The sequence below is a fragment of the Pongo abelii genome, chromosome 5 (assembly GCF_028885655.2).
Source record: "Pongo abelii isolate AG06213 chromosome 5, NHGRI_mPonAbe1-v2.0_pri, whole genome shotgun sequence".
Lineage (NCBI taxonomy): Eukaryota > Metazoa > Chordata > Mammalia > Primates > Hominidae > Pongo > Pongo abelii.
This window is the reverse complement of record NC_071990.2, coordinates 38912748-38928510: the sequence shown is the minus strand read 5'-3', so window position 1 is coordinate 38928510 and position 15763 is coordinate 38912748. Positions and strand designations below refer to the sequence as shown.

The 15763-nt window shown below is 41.1% G+C and overlaps 1 protein-coding gene across 1 annotated transcript in view; it reads right to left on the bottom strand.

Moving 5' to 3' along the window:
- DNAH8 (dynein axonemal heavy chain 8) overlaps nucleotides 1–15763 on the bottom strand; it is a 393081-nt gene that overhangs the window by 358824 nt on the left and 18494 nt on the right. The gene's annotated exons all lie outside the window — the stretch shown is intronic.

Below are 15763 nucleotides of genomic sequence, written 5' to 3'. Positions count from 1 at the left end.
GGGTTCAGAGATAACAAGAACCCCAGATCCTTTCCATCTTTCCCATCCTGTTATTTTTAGCATTTTTTCTCACTGGACCAATAATACAGTCAAAGATGCCTACCATGATTCTAGGTATCATGTGTAGACCAACAATGTTGATAGGGTTTGGCTGTGTTCCCACCCAAATCTCATCTTGAATTGAAGTTCCCATAATCCCCACATGTCATTGGAAGGACCCGGTGGAAGGTAATTGAATCATGGGTGTGGTTTCCCCCATGCTATTCTTGTGATAGTAAGTTCTCATGGGATCTGATGGTTTGATAAGGGGCTTCCCCCTTCTCCTTCCTGCCACCCTGTGAAGAATGATGTGTTCGTTTCCCCTTCCGCCATGATTGTAAGTTTCCTGAAACCTTCCCAGCCCTGCAGAACTGTGAGTCAATTAAACCTCTTTCCTTTATAAATTACCCAGTCTCGGGCATGTCCTTATAGCAGCATGAGAACGGACTAATAGAAATGTCCAGTGAAAGAAAATATCATTTTATTCCTCATGTGTCTTTGATAAGGAGTGAAAAACCTTTCCATAAGCTCCTCAGCAAAATTCCCATCATATCTCAACCAGTACTGGGTCACTTGCCTGTCTAATCACTGGCCAAGGGGGTGGGAACACTCTGACTTAGATGGATCATATTTACCCAAGCTGGCTGCATGAGGGTGGACAGTGAATCAGAATTGAGACTGCCAGAATGCAGGAGCAAATAGGGGCTTCTGGGTAGGTGTAAACAGAAACTGCACCCAGAGTCAAATTAGATATTGAGAATTAGATATTAGGTGCAGAGTGCTGTAAGAAATGAAACATTTCTTGCCCTCAGAGCTTAGGTCTAAGATTGTGGTTCTCCATCATATTAGATTTAGCTGACCCTGTTTATAATAACATTGTAACATAATATCTATCACATCCACTATCCTGAAATGACATTCACATGATATAACCTACTTATTGGCACGATATGAAGAAACATCAGTCAATACCTTTATGGTAATATGAAGGAGAAATATAGTCAGGTTGCAATGAAATTGTGCATTTTAGTATGTCAGTGCCCACATACTCTTAGACTAGAAGACAATGGAGTAGTCAGGTGCTTGCCCTTACATATGGAAGAAGAAAAACATCAGAGTATTGTTGACACTCTTTTGATATTTTAAATAAAGACTGAATTTATGATTCATGAAGAGCTATAATTTTACAAATTTAGATACATATTCATAACAGGTGCATTTTACTGATGACTCAAAAACATGATGTTACTGTTGGAAATATTTTCCAAAATGGTGATCAATTCTTGCTAAACTTTTGAATAAAAGAGTAACTTTTTTGTTTATAGAACAGTTTTTTCCCTAGCAAATATTAAAATTATAAATGCAAATAAGTAAGATACAAGTTATAATTTCAGATAATAAAAAGCAGGCTTTAATTCTTTTTTTAAATTTAGAATAGTTTTAGATTTGCAGAAATGTTGTAAAGATAGTGCAGAATTCACATACACCACATACCTAGTTTCCCCTATTTTAAAAATCTTACATTAGTATGGGACATTTATCACAATTAATGAACCTATATTGATATTATTAACTGAAGTCCATACTTATTCCGATTTCCTTCATTTTTACCTGCTGTTTCCTTACAGGTGACATTCAGGAAACCACATTCCATTTAGTCACCATGTATCCTTAGGCTACTCCAGACTGTGACAGTTTTTCAGACTTTCCTTGTTTTTGATGACTTTGACAGCTTTGAGGAGTACTAACTAGGTATTTTGCAAAACGTTTTTCAATTGGGATCTTCTGATTTTTTTTTTTGTCATGATAAAACTGGGATTATTGTTTTTTGGAGGAATACCACAGAGACAAAGTGCTCTTATCACATCAAGGGGACATACTATCAACATGACATGTCACTGATCTTACTATGTTAACCTTAATTACCTGGCAGTGGTAGTGATGAGGAAGAAACTCATTATGTAAAGCCTACACTGGCTGGGGAGTTATCCTCCATCTCCTTGAGGGGAAAAGTAGGCTTTTTACCTACATGAATACTCAGCGGGACTTTCCAAAGTTATACAGGTCATTACAGGATGTCTAACACCCCTGCTCACCATCCACTATATACCAGTAGTGAAACCCAACCAAAAATGTCCCACAAGTCTCCAAAGTAACCCCTAGGGGTCAGTACTGCTCTGTTGAGAACCACTGGTCTAAGATTTCCAATTCAAGTTTCCTTAGAGTGTGAACTTAAAGCATTTATAAAGAAATCTGAGTACAGAATTCCTAATTTTATGCTTTCCTCCTTATTTACAGATGCTTTTTTCCTGCCTCTAATTCAAGAATTTATTTTAGGTATTTGCCTTTGAGTGTTCTTCTTTTATATAACTGTTTTACACAAACTCATATTTTACATAAACTCATTTTCTTTTTACATGAACTCATATTTTATTGCTTTATATAATATTTCATTAAATTATATATTCAAAATTACAAGGATGATTGGATTGAGCACATTGGCAATAGACACAATTGACTTGACAAGTAACTCATCTGAGGAAGTAGAAATGCACAGAGTGGCTAACTGGTTATAGTTACTCAGCCTGACAGGGCATCAGTTCTTTATTGAGGAAATGGTGAGTGCAGTTAATCCAATAACAGGTTAAGTGGAAACTGGGTAAGAGAATTTCTACTGTAAATGCATTGATTTGAGTCCTATCAATATTAGCAAAGGCTGAGTGCGGTGGCACATACCTGTAATTGCAACACTTTGGGAGGCCAAGGCGGGTGGATCGCTTGAGCTCAAAAGTTCAAGACCAGCCTGGGAAACATAGGGAGGCCCCCATCTCTAGAAAACATAACACAATTAGCCGAGTGTGGTGGTGTGCATCTGTGGTCTGAGCTACTTGGGAGCTGAGGTGGAAGGATTGCTTGAGCCCAGGAGGTTAAGACTGCAGTGAGCTATGATTGCCACTGCACTACAGTCTGGGTGACAGAGGCAGACTCTGTCTCTAAAAATATATATATAAGAAAATATTACAGAAGATTGTTTAATGCCAGTACCTAGGATTGCTGTAGTTGTAATGAAATAGGCACTTTTATAGACTTCATCCAAACCACTTCAATTTTACAGTAAGTTTCAAGAGTTATTGTATAAAGACTTAAAATGTTCACATCTTATCGGGAAATATTGTGATATTCTGGGAATTCTGTATCCTAGAAAATATTGTATCCTTGAAAATTTATTGCTTGTATCACTTTTCATAATAGCAAAAAATAAACAAATGTCCAAAACTGGGGAAATCATTAACTTTTATAATACCCACAATGATAGAATATTATCTATTCTACTTTAACACCACTAAATTGTGTCTTTAAAGAATGCTTAAAGATGTAGGGAAATGGTTATGAGATATTAAGTGGAAAAAGCAAGTTTATGTACATTATGCTTTTGTTAGAAAAGATACATGTACACATAGAAATGACTAGAAGGAAATATACAAAATTTTGATTATTGCTGGCTGCTGGGATTACCAATGATTTTATTTCCTTCATTACATTTTTCTGTATTTTCCAAATTCTCTAAAATGAACAAGTGTCACTTTTATAATATGGAATAATTAAGCAATATTGCTTAATTTGCTAACATTTACATTTTTACCTTTTGAGTAAAATGAGGTATTTTAACAACATGTCTGCTACCCAAACTTCTATTCAGGATGGTAACATATTAAAGATTAGAAGATACTTTTTTTTTTTTTTTTTTTGAGTTTCGCTCTGTTGCCAGGCTGGAGTGCAGTGGTGGGACCTCCGCTTGTTGCAACCTCCAACTCCTGGGTTCAAGTGACTCTCCTGCCTCAGCCTCCCAAGTAGCAGGGACTACAGGTGCACACCACCACGCTCAGTTAATTTTTGTATTTTTAGTAGAGACAGGGTTTCCCCACGTTGGCCAGGCTGGTCTCGAACTCCTAACCTCAGGTGATCCGCCCACCTCAGCCTCCCGAAGTGCTGGGATTACAGGTGTGAGCCAGTGCACTTGACCTTAGAAGATACTTTTATATATTAAGTTATTCAAAACTCTGTATGGTTAAAATGACTTATAATTCCAAATGATCAAGTTCCATTTAGTGACATGCAAAATTTCTTTAATCATTTAAGGATAATGTTTAGTTTTGTTCTTTTTTTTTTTTTTTTTGAGACGGAGTCTCACTCTGTCGCCCAGGCTGGAGTGCAGTGGCGCAATCTCAGCTCACTGCAAGCTCCACCTCCTGGGTTCACACCATTCTCCTGCCTCAGCCTCCCAAGTAGCTGGGACTACAGGTGCCTGCCACCACGCCTGGCTGGCTAATTTTTGTATTTTTAATAGAGACGGGTTTCACCATGTTAGCCAGGATGGTCTCCATCTCCTGACCTCAGGTGATCCACCCACCTTGGCCTCCCAAAGTGCTGGGATTACAGGTGTGAGCCACTGGGCGCCCGGCCCCAGTTTTTTTTTTTTTTTTTTTTTAAGTTGACACAGGTAAGTAAAAACCCATGAAGGAAGTTAGCATTATATTTTTATCTACACTGCCTTCTCTTAGCTGATTCTGAAGGAACTCTCTTTGTTGCTAATATTCATTTTGTATTTTAAAACTGTGGTCTAAAATTGTACCATAAACCTATGACATAATTTGGCACAAGTCTGCCCTAAGTTTATTTAAGAAAATATAGCCAGTGCACGTTGAAAACCAGCACAGTATAGTCAACAGTATTTTGAACAGCCTCACTACTCCAAGAGTGGCCCCTGTACCGGCAGCATCTGCGTCACCTGGGAGCTGGTGAAAAATTAAGAATTTCAGGCTTCATCTCAGACCTCTGAATCAGAATCTCTATTTTCAAAGAATCCCCAGGTGATCTGTGTGCACAATAATGTTTGAGAAGCACTGTGGTACAGACTCCTTTTTAAAGTCACTAGTATCAGCAGAGAAGTAAATTTATCTCCAAAATATGATTTTTTCCTCCCACTCTTTAAATATAGTAAAACTCTTGTTATTAAAAAAAGTGTTTTATGTATATAATCCATAAACACAAGACTGTAACAAGTGGAATTTTTTCTTTATTTTATTCTAATTTTAAAGCCCCCAACCCCCATTATCTGAGAGGTTAGAAATTGAACCTCAAGAAATTCAGGACTTTTCCTGCTGCTTTTCTTTGGGGTAAAGTCTTTTTTTTTTTTTTTGAGACAGGGTCTTGCTCTATTGCCCAGGCTGCTGGAGTACAGTGGTGCGATCTCAGCTCACTGCAGCTTCTGCCTCCTGGGTTCAAGCAATTCTCCCACCTCAGCCTCCCAGTAGCTGGGATTACAGGGGAGCGTCACCACGCCCAGCTAATTTTTGTATTTTTAGTAGAGAAAGGGTTTCACCATATTGGCCAGGCTGGTCTCCAACTCCTGACCTCAGGTGATCCACCTGCCTCAGCCTCCCAAAGTGCTGGGATTACAGGTGTGAGCCACCATGCCCATCCTGGGTAGTCTTAAATTCCTATAATGTCTAAAAGGTTGGAGGGAACTGAGCATCTAGTCTTCCATAGGTGACCCCTTCTATGGGCATTTGACCAAATGGCAAATATCCCATTTGGTCCTTTGTTGTAAGACTTTGTAGATTGCTATTAAACCATCATTCATTCTTACTGTTGAGGCTACTTCAAGTCTCCCTTGCTATTTGATTCTGCTATTTCCATGCTATGTCATCATACAGAGAAATCTTTGGAGCTTAGATTTCTTCTCTACATTTACCCACAGAGCACTGAATTGGTTACTCTAACATCAAACAAGATCATGGGAAACTAACTCTATGAAATTTATAAAAGGTCCTGCTTAATAGACACATTTCACAGCCATTTCTTCTCAGGGATCTTGCTGAGTTCCAAGGGTTCTACTTGGGAAGTCAAATATGAGGCCCCTCTTCTTTTATTTTTATTTATTTATTTACCTATTTATTTTTAGAGATAGAGTCTCGCTCTGTCACCCAGGGTTGGAGTGCAGTGACATCATCTTAGCTGACTGCAGCCTCAAACTCCTGGGCTCAAGTGATCCTTCCACCCCAGCCTCCCAAGTAGCTGGGACTAAGGTGTGTGCCACCATACTTGGTTAATTTTTTAAATTTTTTTGTAGAGACGGGGTTTCACTATGTTGCTCAGGCTGTTCCTGAACTCCTGGACTCAAGTGATCCTCCTGCCTCAGCTTCTGAAAGTGCTGGGATTACAGTTGTGAGCCACTGCTCCTGACCACCCCCTCCTTTTAGATCCCCAGACACCTAAGCCTCAGGACTCCATGATTTCTCTTTATCTTAAACCACCGGTGCAGAGGAAAGTTGCCGAGACCAGCTCGGTCGGGGAGACCCTAACCCAGTGGGGCTAGAGGAATTAAAGACACACACACAGAAATATAGAGGTGTGAAGTGGGAAATCAGGGGTCTCACAGCCTTCAGAGCTGAGAGCCCCTAACAGAGATTTACCCACATATTTATTAACAGCAAACCAGTCATTAGCATTGCTTCTATAGATATTAAATTCACTGAAAGTATCCTTTAAGGGAAATGAAGGGATGGGCCGAATTAAAGGAATAGGTTGGGCTAGTTAACTGCAGCAGGAGCATGTCCTTAAGGCACAGATTGCTCATGCTATTGTTTGTGGCTTAAGAATGCCTTTAAGCGGTTTTCCGCCCTGGGCGGGCCAGGTGTTCCTTGCCCACATTCCCGTAAACCCACAACCTTCCAGCTTGGGCGTCAGGGCCATTATGAACATGTTACAGTGCTGCAGAGACTTTGTTTATGGCCAGTTTGGGGGCCAGTTTATGGCCAGATTTTGGGGGGGCCTGCTCCCAACAGAAAGTAACATCTCTTCATAGGGACTCATTGGACCTAAGGGCTCTCCCTCCTGACTCCCCTCCCTACAACTCAGAGCATGAAGGTTTAAATTTAGATTTTTGGAAGTCAAAGGCCTTTTTTTGTTTTTCTTTGGTAACATCCTTGGACCCATGATCTAGCTGCCTGAATGAGGATGGGCATTGTGTTACATAGAAATGCAGGGAGAAAACATTTTAAAATATCCTGTCATGTGAATAATAGGATAAAGGACTTAGTGGGGTATGCACAGCATGATTGAGAGATCCTTACACAATCACATGAAATGTTCTTATAGAGCCAGAGGACTGCAAGTATGAGACATGGATTCTATACTGAGAATATTATAATCTATGGAAGCAAACTGCATAAAACTAAGACACAGTGGCAAAGCAAAATATAAACAAGAATAAAGTAGGTTTAAAAGCAATACTAACTACCCTATTTGGGACGCTTCATGGAGCTATTAGTGTTAAGTTATAGCACCTGAAGGACTAGTTTGAGGCATTCACTCCTAAATGGACAATTCTCAAAATTTGGCATGCATCAGAATCCCCTGAGGGTGTGCCTAAATACAGGTGTCTGGGCCTCACTCTGATTCTGTGGATCTGGGATGGGCCCTAGAATCCGCATTTCTAACAAGTTCCGAGGTGATGCTGATACTCTTTATGGACCACACTGAGAAAAACTGCACTAAGTATCAACATTTTCTGTGGATTTGTGGGTTCCACTCTACAAATTCACTGTAAAATCATCTATTCAGCAGCCTTCCTGATATCCCTCATCCTTTCACCTGCAGACCCACCCAACATAATTAAGAAATGTCTTTTGGTTAGTCCCAATTCCCTTTCCAAAAATGGCATAAATGAAATCCCTATTTTTTTTTAAATAAGACAGAGTCTTGCTAGGTTGCCCCAGCTGGAGTGCAGTGGCTGTTCACAGGTGCAATCACAGTGCACTACAGCCTGGCTTTAAACAATCCTCTGCCTCAGCCTCCTGAGTAGCTGGGACTACAGGTGTGTACCACTGTGCCCAGCTGAAGTCTATTCTTGATAGCCCCTCTTCTATGCATTGGTTTAAAGTTAAGAAACATACTCCTCTCTCTGTTTTCCCTCCATTTCCTGTTTGTTCCTCCCAGTACACCCATGGAAACTTTGTTCCATTGTAAACATATTCTCCTACATTCTCAGCATTTCATTTCTACCTGCTCTCCTTATTCAGTAAGATTTCTAGAATCTGCTTCCAGAGATCTACCTCAATATGATGATGCTTGTTAATAGACTGGAGACCAGAGGGTGAGGAACGAGTAAGTGAATTTAGCAAGATTTCTGGATATAGACTCAATATATAAAAGTCTATTGCATTTCTTCTTCTTCTTCTTCTTTTTTTTTTTTTTTTTTTTTCCTGGAGATGGAGTCTCACTCTGTTGCCCAGGCTGGAATGCAATGGCACGATCTTGGCTTACTGCAATCACTGCTTCCCAGGTTCAAGTGATTCTACTGCCTCAGCCTCCCAAGTAGCTGGGACTACAGGTGCATGCTACCATGCTCGGCTAATTTTTGTATTTTTAGTAGAAATGGAGTTTTGCCATGTTCACCAGGCTGGTCTCGAACACCTGACTTCAGGTGATCCACCCACCTTGGCCTCCCAAAGTGCTGAGATTACAGGCATGAGCCACTGCCCAGCCAAAAATCTACTGCATTTCAATAAAACAGTGATAAAAAATTAGACAATAACATTTTAAAAATAATTTCTGGCCAGGCACGGTGGCTCACGCCTGTAATCCCAGCACTTTGGGAGGCCGAGGTGGGCAGATCACCTGAGGTCAGGAGTTCAAGACCAGCCTGGCCAACATGGTGAAACCCCATCTCTACTGAAAATACAAAAATTAGCTGGGCATAGTGGTGCATGCCTATAATCCCAGCTACAAAGGAGGCTGAGACAGAATCACTGGAACTCAGGAGGCGAAGGTTGCAGTGAGCCCAAGATCACACCACTGCACTCCAGCCTGGGCAATAGAGCAAGACTCCCTCTCAAAAATAAAAAAATTAAAAAATAATTTCATGGCCGGGCATGGTGGCTCATGCCTGTAATCCCAGCACTTTGGGAGGCCGAGGTGAGACCACCTCCTCACTTGAGGTCAGGAGTTCGAGACCAGCCTGGCCAACATGGTGAAACCCCATCTGTACTAAAAATACAAAAATTAGCTGGGCATGGTGGCACGTGCCTGTAATCCCAGCTACCTCGGAGGCTGAGGCAAAAGAATCGCTTGAACCCGGGAGGTGGAGGTTGCAGTGAGCCGAGATCGCACCACTGCATTCCAGCCTGGGTAACACAGCAAGACTCCGTCTCAAAAAAAAAAATTTCATTTAAAACAGCATCTAAACGTCAAATACCTAGGAATAAATCTAACAAGATATGCAAGACCTGTATAAACTACAGAACTGTAAAACTGTAATGACAGAAATTAAAGACCTAAAGGAATGGATGGACATAACATTTTTATAAATTGGAAGTTAACAAGAGGTAAATTTTCCACAAATCTATCTTTAGACCGAATGAAATTCCAATCAAACTTACAGAAAGATTTTTATGGAAATTAACAAGCTGACTCTAAACTGTATATGGAAATGCAAAGGACCAAAATAGTCCTTTTGCTCTGATCAAAGCAAATTGGATCACATCTGATCTGCAAATTGGAACTGATCAAGCATATTGGATAACTTTCTTTGCCAGATATCAAGACTTATCATGACATTACAATAATTAAGGCAGGGTGGTATTGACAAATAGATCAAAGGGACAGAATATAAAGTTCAGGAACAGATCTTCATGTAATCTGTGTACAACAAAGATTTAAAACAACGCAGTCCGGGCATGGCAGCTCACACCTGTAATCCCAGCACTTTGGGAGGCCGAGGTGGGTGGATCACTTGAGTCCAGGAGTTCGAGACCCGCCTGGCCAACATGGCGAAACTCTGTCTCTACTAAAAATACAAAATTTGCTGGAGTGGTGGCACACGCCTGTAGTCTCAGCTACTCGGAAGACTAAGGCACGAGAATCGCTTGAACTTGGGAGGTGCAGGTTGTAGTGAGCTGATATCACGCCACTGCACCCAGCCTGGGTGACAGAGTGAGACCCTATCTCAAAATAAATAAATAAATAAAATTAAAATAAAACAAAGGTAGCACTGCAGAGAAATAGGTAAAGGACAATGCTATAGGCAGGTTCCCAGGAAACAGGCTTCAAGATGGAGATTCACATGCGGGTGTTTTATGGGGGAGTGCTTTCAGGAACAACACCTGTAAGGAAATAAAGCAAGCACAATTGAGCAAAAGGAGAGATTTAACTGTAATGCAGTTGCAACAGAGGTCTCAGCCAATTCCAATGGCCTTTTAGAGAGACTGCAGTTTGAGGCAAGGGGACCATCCTTGGCTTGTGTACCCCTATGCTAGCCAGTCATTAGATGCAAACAACGGAATCTAACCTTAGATGATGCAGCTCCCTTCCACTAAGGAAAATTCCTAGGGAAAGACTCAGTTATAAGCTATCAGCAGGCAACACTTCCAGTAGTTGCAGGAGTGGGTATCTTGGTCCTGAAACAGGGATCTGGAAAGCTCACCACAGCCAACAACAGAGTGTACCCCTTGCACCACTCAGATCCTTACTTTATATAATAAGTTTAATCTATCTGGAAGCCATTCCTCTAGGATTCTGATTCATCTTTTTTTCTAGAGAAACTTACTATAAGAGAAAGGTTAAATGGAATTAACTACTGACCTTACTTCTGCAGCTGATTTTGTGACCACAACTGATACACATCATCTATCTCTTCTATTGCCACTATAGATTCTCTTCGTCCTTGGCTAACATCTACACTAGTCTGCATAGCTCACCTGATGGAGTGATCCAGACTGTCATTTCTGGAGGGTCAAGCCCCTGGTCACCATGTCTCTCCAAGGCAAGCCAGGGTTCCTACATTTGTCCATTTGCCATCAAAATTGAGCATAGGAATACCAAGACCTAAATGGATACCAAGACTGAGGAATGCTAAGCATATTACTAATTGCTCCACTGTGCATCCACCATAGAAGATGCATTAAACAACCAAGAAGACAGATAACCTGGCCAGTTCACACCAGCCAACCTTTGTCATAAGCCATCAGTTTTGGACAACACAAATGAACTGGTCACAGTGGCAGAGACGAAAGCCATTCATGGGTCCCATAGCATTGGCTCTCACTTTCCAAGCTACTGCCACTCAACTCTGCCGACCTGTCAGCAGCAGAGACCAGTGCTGAGCCCCTGATATGACACCGTACCTTGAGGAAAACAATCAGCGAGTTGGTGGCAAGTTGATTTCATTGAGCCATCTCCATCTGTTAGGGGCAGTAATGCATCTTGACTGGAATCAGCATGTATTCTGGGTATGTGCTTACCTTTCTGACCACAGGACCTCAGCTAGCATGAGTGTCCAAGGGCCTAGAGAGTTTTTGATCCTTAGCAACACAAGATTTTACACAATGTCTCATTAGACCAAGGCCCATTTTACAAAAAGAAGATGTATTAGCTTGGTACAAAGGTAATTACGGTTTTTGCCATTACTTTCAATGGAAAAAAACATAATTACCTTTGCCCCAACCTAATGGTAATGGGTACATGACCATGGGATCCACTAGGCCTACCACATGCTGCACCACCCAGAAGCTGCTGGTCTTTTCAAGGTATAGCTGAGGTGCCATCTTGGAGACCATACTCTGTGATGATGAGGTGCTATCCTCCAGGACACATTAAATACCCTAAATAAATGATCATTATTAGTGCCATATTCCCAACAGGTATTATACATGGGTTCAGAAACCAAGGGTTGGAAATACGAGTAACCCCCTTATCACCATTGCTCCCAGTTATCCACTCAGGGGCTGTGTACTTCCCAGCCCCACAACTCTGGGCTCTGCTTGTCTAGAGGTCCTGGTTCCCAAAGGGAACCAATATGATGAGTACTATTAATTTTGCTGCCCTGCTACTTCAGGCAATAAGAAGAATCACCATTCTGAAAGAAGTAAGTGATCCTTATCATTAGGAGGCAGTGGGGCTGCCGCCCTTATCTGCAGCATTGCCTGTTCCTACTTTGGCCTGAACTCAGCTGGCAGCCTTGTGAGGTACTCAATAAATGAGTCAGAGCAGTATCCCCAAGTATGAGATATGCTTTGTTTTTTCCGTTGTTGTTATTGTTGTCGTTTTTTGTTTGTTTGTTTTTGAGACAGGGTCTTACTCTGTCAACCAGGCTGGAGTGCCATGGCACAATCATGGCTCACTGCAGCCTTGATCTTGCAGGCTCAAGCAATCCTCTCACCTCCGCCTCCCAAGTAGCTGGGACTACAGGTGCAAGCCACAACTCCCAGCTAATTTTTGTATTTTTTGTAGAGACAGGGTCTCACCATGTTACCCAGGCTGTTCTCAAACTCCTGGGCTCAAGCAATCTGCCCACCTCAGCCTCCCAAAGTGTTGGGGTTACATGTGTGAGCCACTGTGCCCAGCCTCTCCTCTGCCTTGGAGGAGATGACCTGTCATACCATAGACCCTGGAATCCCTAAAACCATCAGTGATATGTTGGGTCCCTAAATCTTTGTGTGGTTTATTCAGCTTCTTAGTGTTCCTGTGTCTTACAAAGACCTTAAATATATCTGCCATTTCTTGCTCATCTAATTCAGTGATCATAGTGTCGTTGATAGAGTGAACTAATGTGGTATTCTACAGAATGTCCAGGTGGTCCAGATCACTTCAAACTATGACACAGGGCGAAAGTTACCATAGCCTCAGAACAAGATAGTAAATGTATCATCTTGTCCATCCCATGAACATGCAAACTAGTTTCTAGTCCTCTGGAAAAATACATTTAGATCAAATGGCTTCATAGTGTATAACTGAAGCTATGTTAATCTGCTTAAACAAAGATTCCACATCTGGTAGAGCATCTGTAACTGGGCAACTAACTACTTGTGGAACTTGCAGTAGAACACAGTTATCCTACAGGATTGACTTGGTGTTTATATAGGCCAGACTGCTGAATTATATGGAGATAAGATGGGGTTCACCACCTATGCATCCCTTACCATCTTTAAGGCTGGTATTAATTTTTGCCATTCCTCCCAGGATCTGATATTGATTTTTTATTTACTGTTTTGGCCAGAATGGGGTATGTTGCAGAAATTTCTACATAACCTATGCCACTAGGATAGCTCTTACCCCACAGTTCAAGGAAACAACGTGGGTGTTCTGTCAACTATAAAGTGGGTTCCAATTACATAGCAGAAGCTGAGTGAAATGACCACAGGCTGGGTATGTGAACTGGCCCTGGGCCAGGACTCCATTTATTATCTGACTCCCTTAAGCCCCAGGGGCCATGATAATGCTTCGGGTTCCCAGGTATCAATGACAACTTGAGATTTGTGTCCAACAGTCTTCAAAATACTGGGTATTCCTCTTTCACCAATGTATGGCTACCGTAGTAAATGACTGTAGTTCCTCTGGGGAATGATTGGGGGAAGTCGTGACTGATATGACTTCTATGGTGTTGCAGGGTCATTCTTGCTGTTAACCTGGCCTCTCATTCAGTCAGTAGATTCTGGGTCTGAAAACAGGCTCATATTTGGGAACTGGGCAAGAAGTTGTGATTTTTTAAAATATTGGGTCAATGGCACTAGCCTTTTCATTTTTTCATTATCTATCTTTGATTTCTTTTGATTGTACAGATTGAGTAATACATTTGTTTTACTTGACATAATTCACAGGTTTATAGATTGAGCAATACTTTTTTTTGCTGTCCATCTACTTTCCCCTAGGGAATCCATATTTTATTAATCTTCCCCACAGCTCTCTCCAGATGATCCTCCTCTCCTCACCACTGCCACCCTAACCTCGCTGCTCATTACGATAATTGCACTCACCTTATTTCTGAAGGCTAAGTGCATGCCCTCTATTATTACAAGACCTTTCATCCCCATTACTGTCAGGCAGCTCAGTTTTGCAACAGCATGTTTTGCCCTCAGCTCTGGAGTACAGAGCGACCACTGAGTTTCCAATGACACCAGTGTCATCACTGGCACTCTTTATTGTTTTGGTAAATGGAATGCCTTACAGGCATTTCTGTGGGACACAGTCAACTGATAGGTTTTCTGGACACACATAGACCATCCACTCTGGCATGCCCTCTTCTCAAAATAATCCACTATATTGGAAGTCAGGAAAACAGCTATATTTGGGGAAGAGAGAAAGATAGTAACTGGGAGAGAGAATAGGGGTTTTCTGGAGTGCTGGTAATGTTCTATTTCTTGACCTGGATTGCGAAAATCCAATAAGCTATATAATTATTTGTGTACCTCATTCTATGTCTGTTAGACTTCAATTAAAAACAAAAGTTTTTTTCTTTTTAAGAGAACTACGATAAATGGAAAAATAATGCCAAGAGGAACACTTTATAGGTTAGAACCAAGAGAAAGCATGTTCTCCCCGGGTTGTTCACGTTGATACCTCTTTACTGCACAGTATGATTTGTCACTCAATAAAGAACATGCCCTGTTAATGAAAATAATTTTTTTTTAATTCAAGGGAGCAAATAAGATGGCCTTCCTTGAAACACTCCTCCCTTTGCTTCCATGAAACTGTACCCACCTAGTTCTACTCCTACATTTGTGACCAGCCCTTCTGTCTCCATTTCTTCCTCTTCCCTTTAAATACAGATGAGAAATACTGAGTGGAGAAGAAACCACAACTCAATCACTCAACATGACACCCTGAGCAAATTATATCCATGTGAGGAATCACGTCTTAACTATGGAGTCCAGATAGTGATACTCACTTTACTTCCTAACAGGGTTATGGATAGATTCAAGGGAGAAAGTGGGCATGAACCATTTTGAAAACTGCAGCATAGGAATGAAAGACATTCCTCCAATATTCTATCCTCAGCAGTAGCCTTTTCTTTTCTGTAATATCTTCCTCCTGGGACAGTTTCACCTACTGTCATGGCTTTAACTATCATCTGTTTGATTATTATTTAAGGAGATAAAAAGATTAAAGCTATAATATAGGCAGAGCAAAACAGGAATATAATATATAATTATATTTGCCCTCAATGTCAGTCTTCCTGGACTTTGGGAACAAGGCTGGTAGCTTATTTTCCCACATGGTAAAAACTGCCTTTTACCTTTTGCTGTTAATGTCCTTCTGGTGTCATTCCTTTTCTCTATCTCATGATTGGGGGCATTCTTCTTTTTTCATACTCTTGGTTTTTCACACTCTCTCTGACTACTTCCTTTCCACTTCTACCCTAGGACAGCAGTTCTCAGACTTTAGCATATAAGAATTTACAGAGGAAAACATTATGCTTAGTGAAAGATGCCACAAAGGACTGCATGGTGTATGATTCCATTTTCTATGAAATGTCTGGAATAGGCAAATCTGTAGAGATAGAAAGCAGATTAGGTGTTGCCTGGGGATGGGGATGGTGGTATGGGGGATGAGGAATACTGACAGCAGGAATGAGGTTGCTTTTTGTGGTGATGTTTGCACAACTCTGAAATACTAAAAACCACTAAAGTGCACATTTTAAACAGGCGACGTACATCTCACAGTTGTTAGGGAAAAAAAAAAAAAAAAAGAATCACAGGAAGGGCTTGTTACACAGATTCCTGGGCCTCACTCCAAGAGTTTCTGATTCAGAAAGTAGTAGATCTCTATTTAGAGTTTCTGATTTAGCAGAAGCTTGCATTTCCAACAAGTTCCTAAGTGATGCTGATGCTGATGGTCCAGGACCACACTGTGAGGACCACCACACTGGAGTAGCACTGTCCAACAG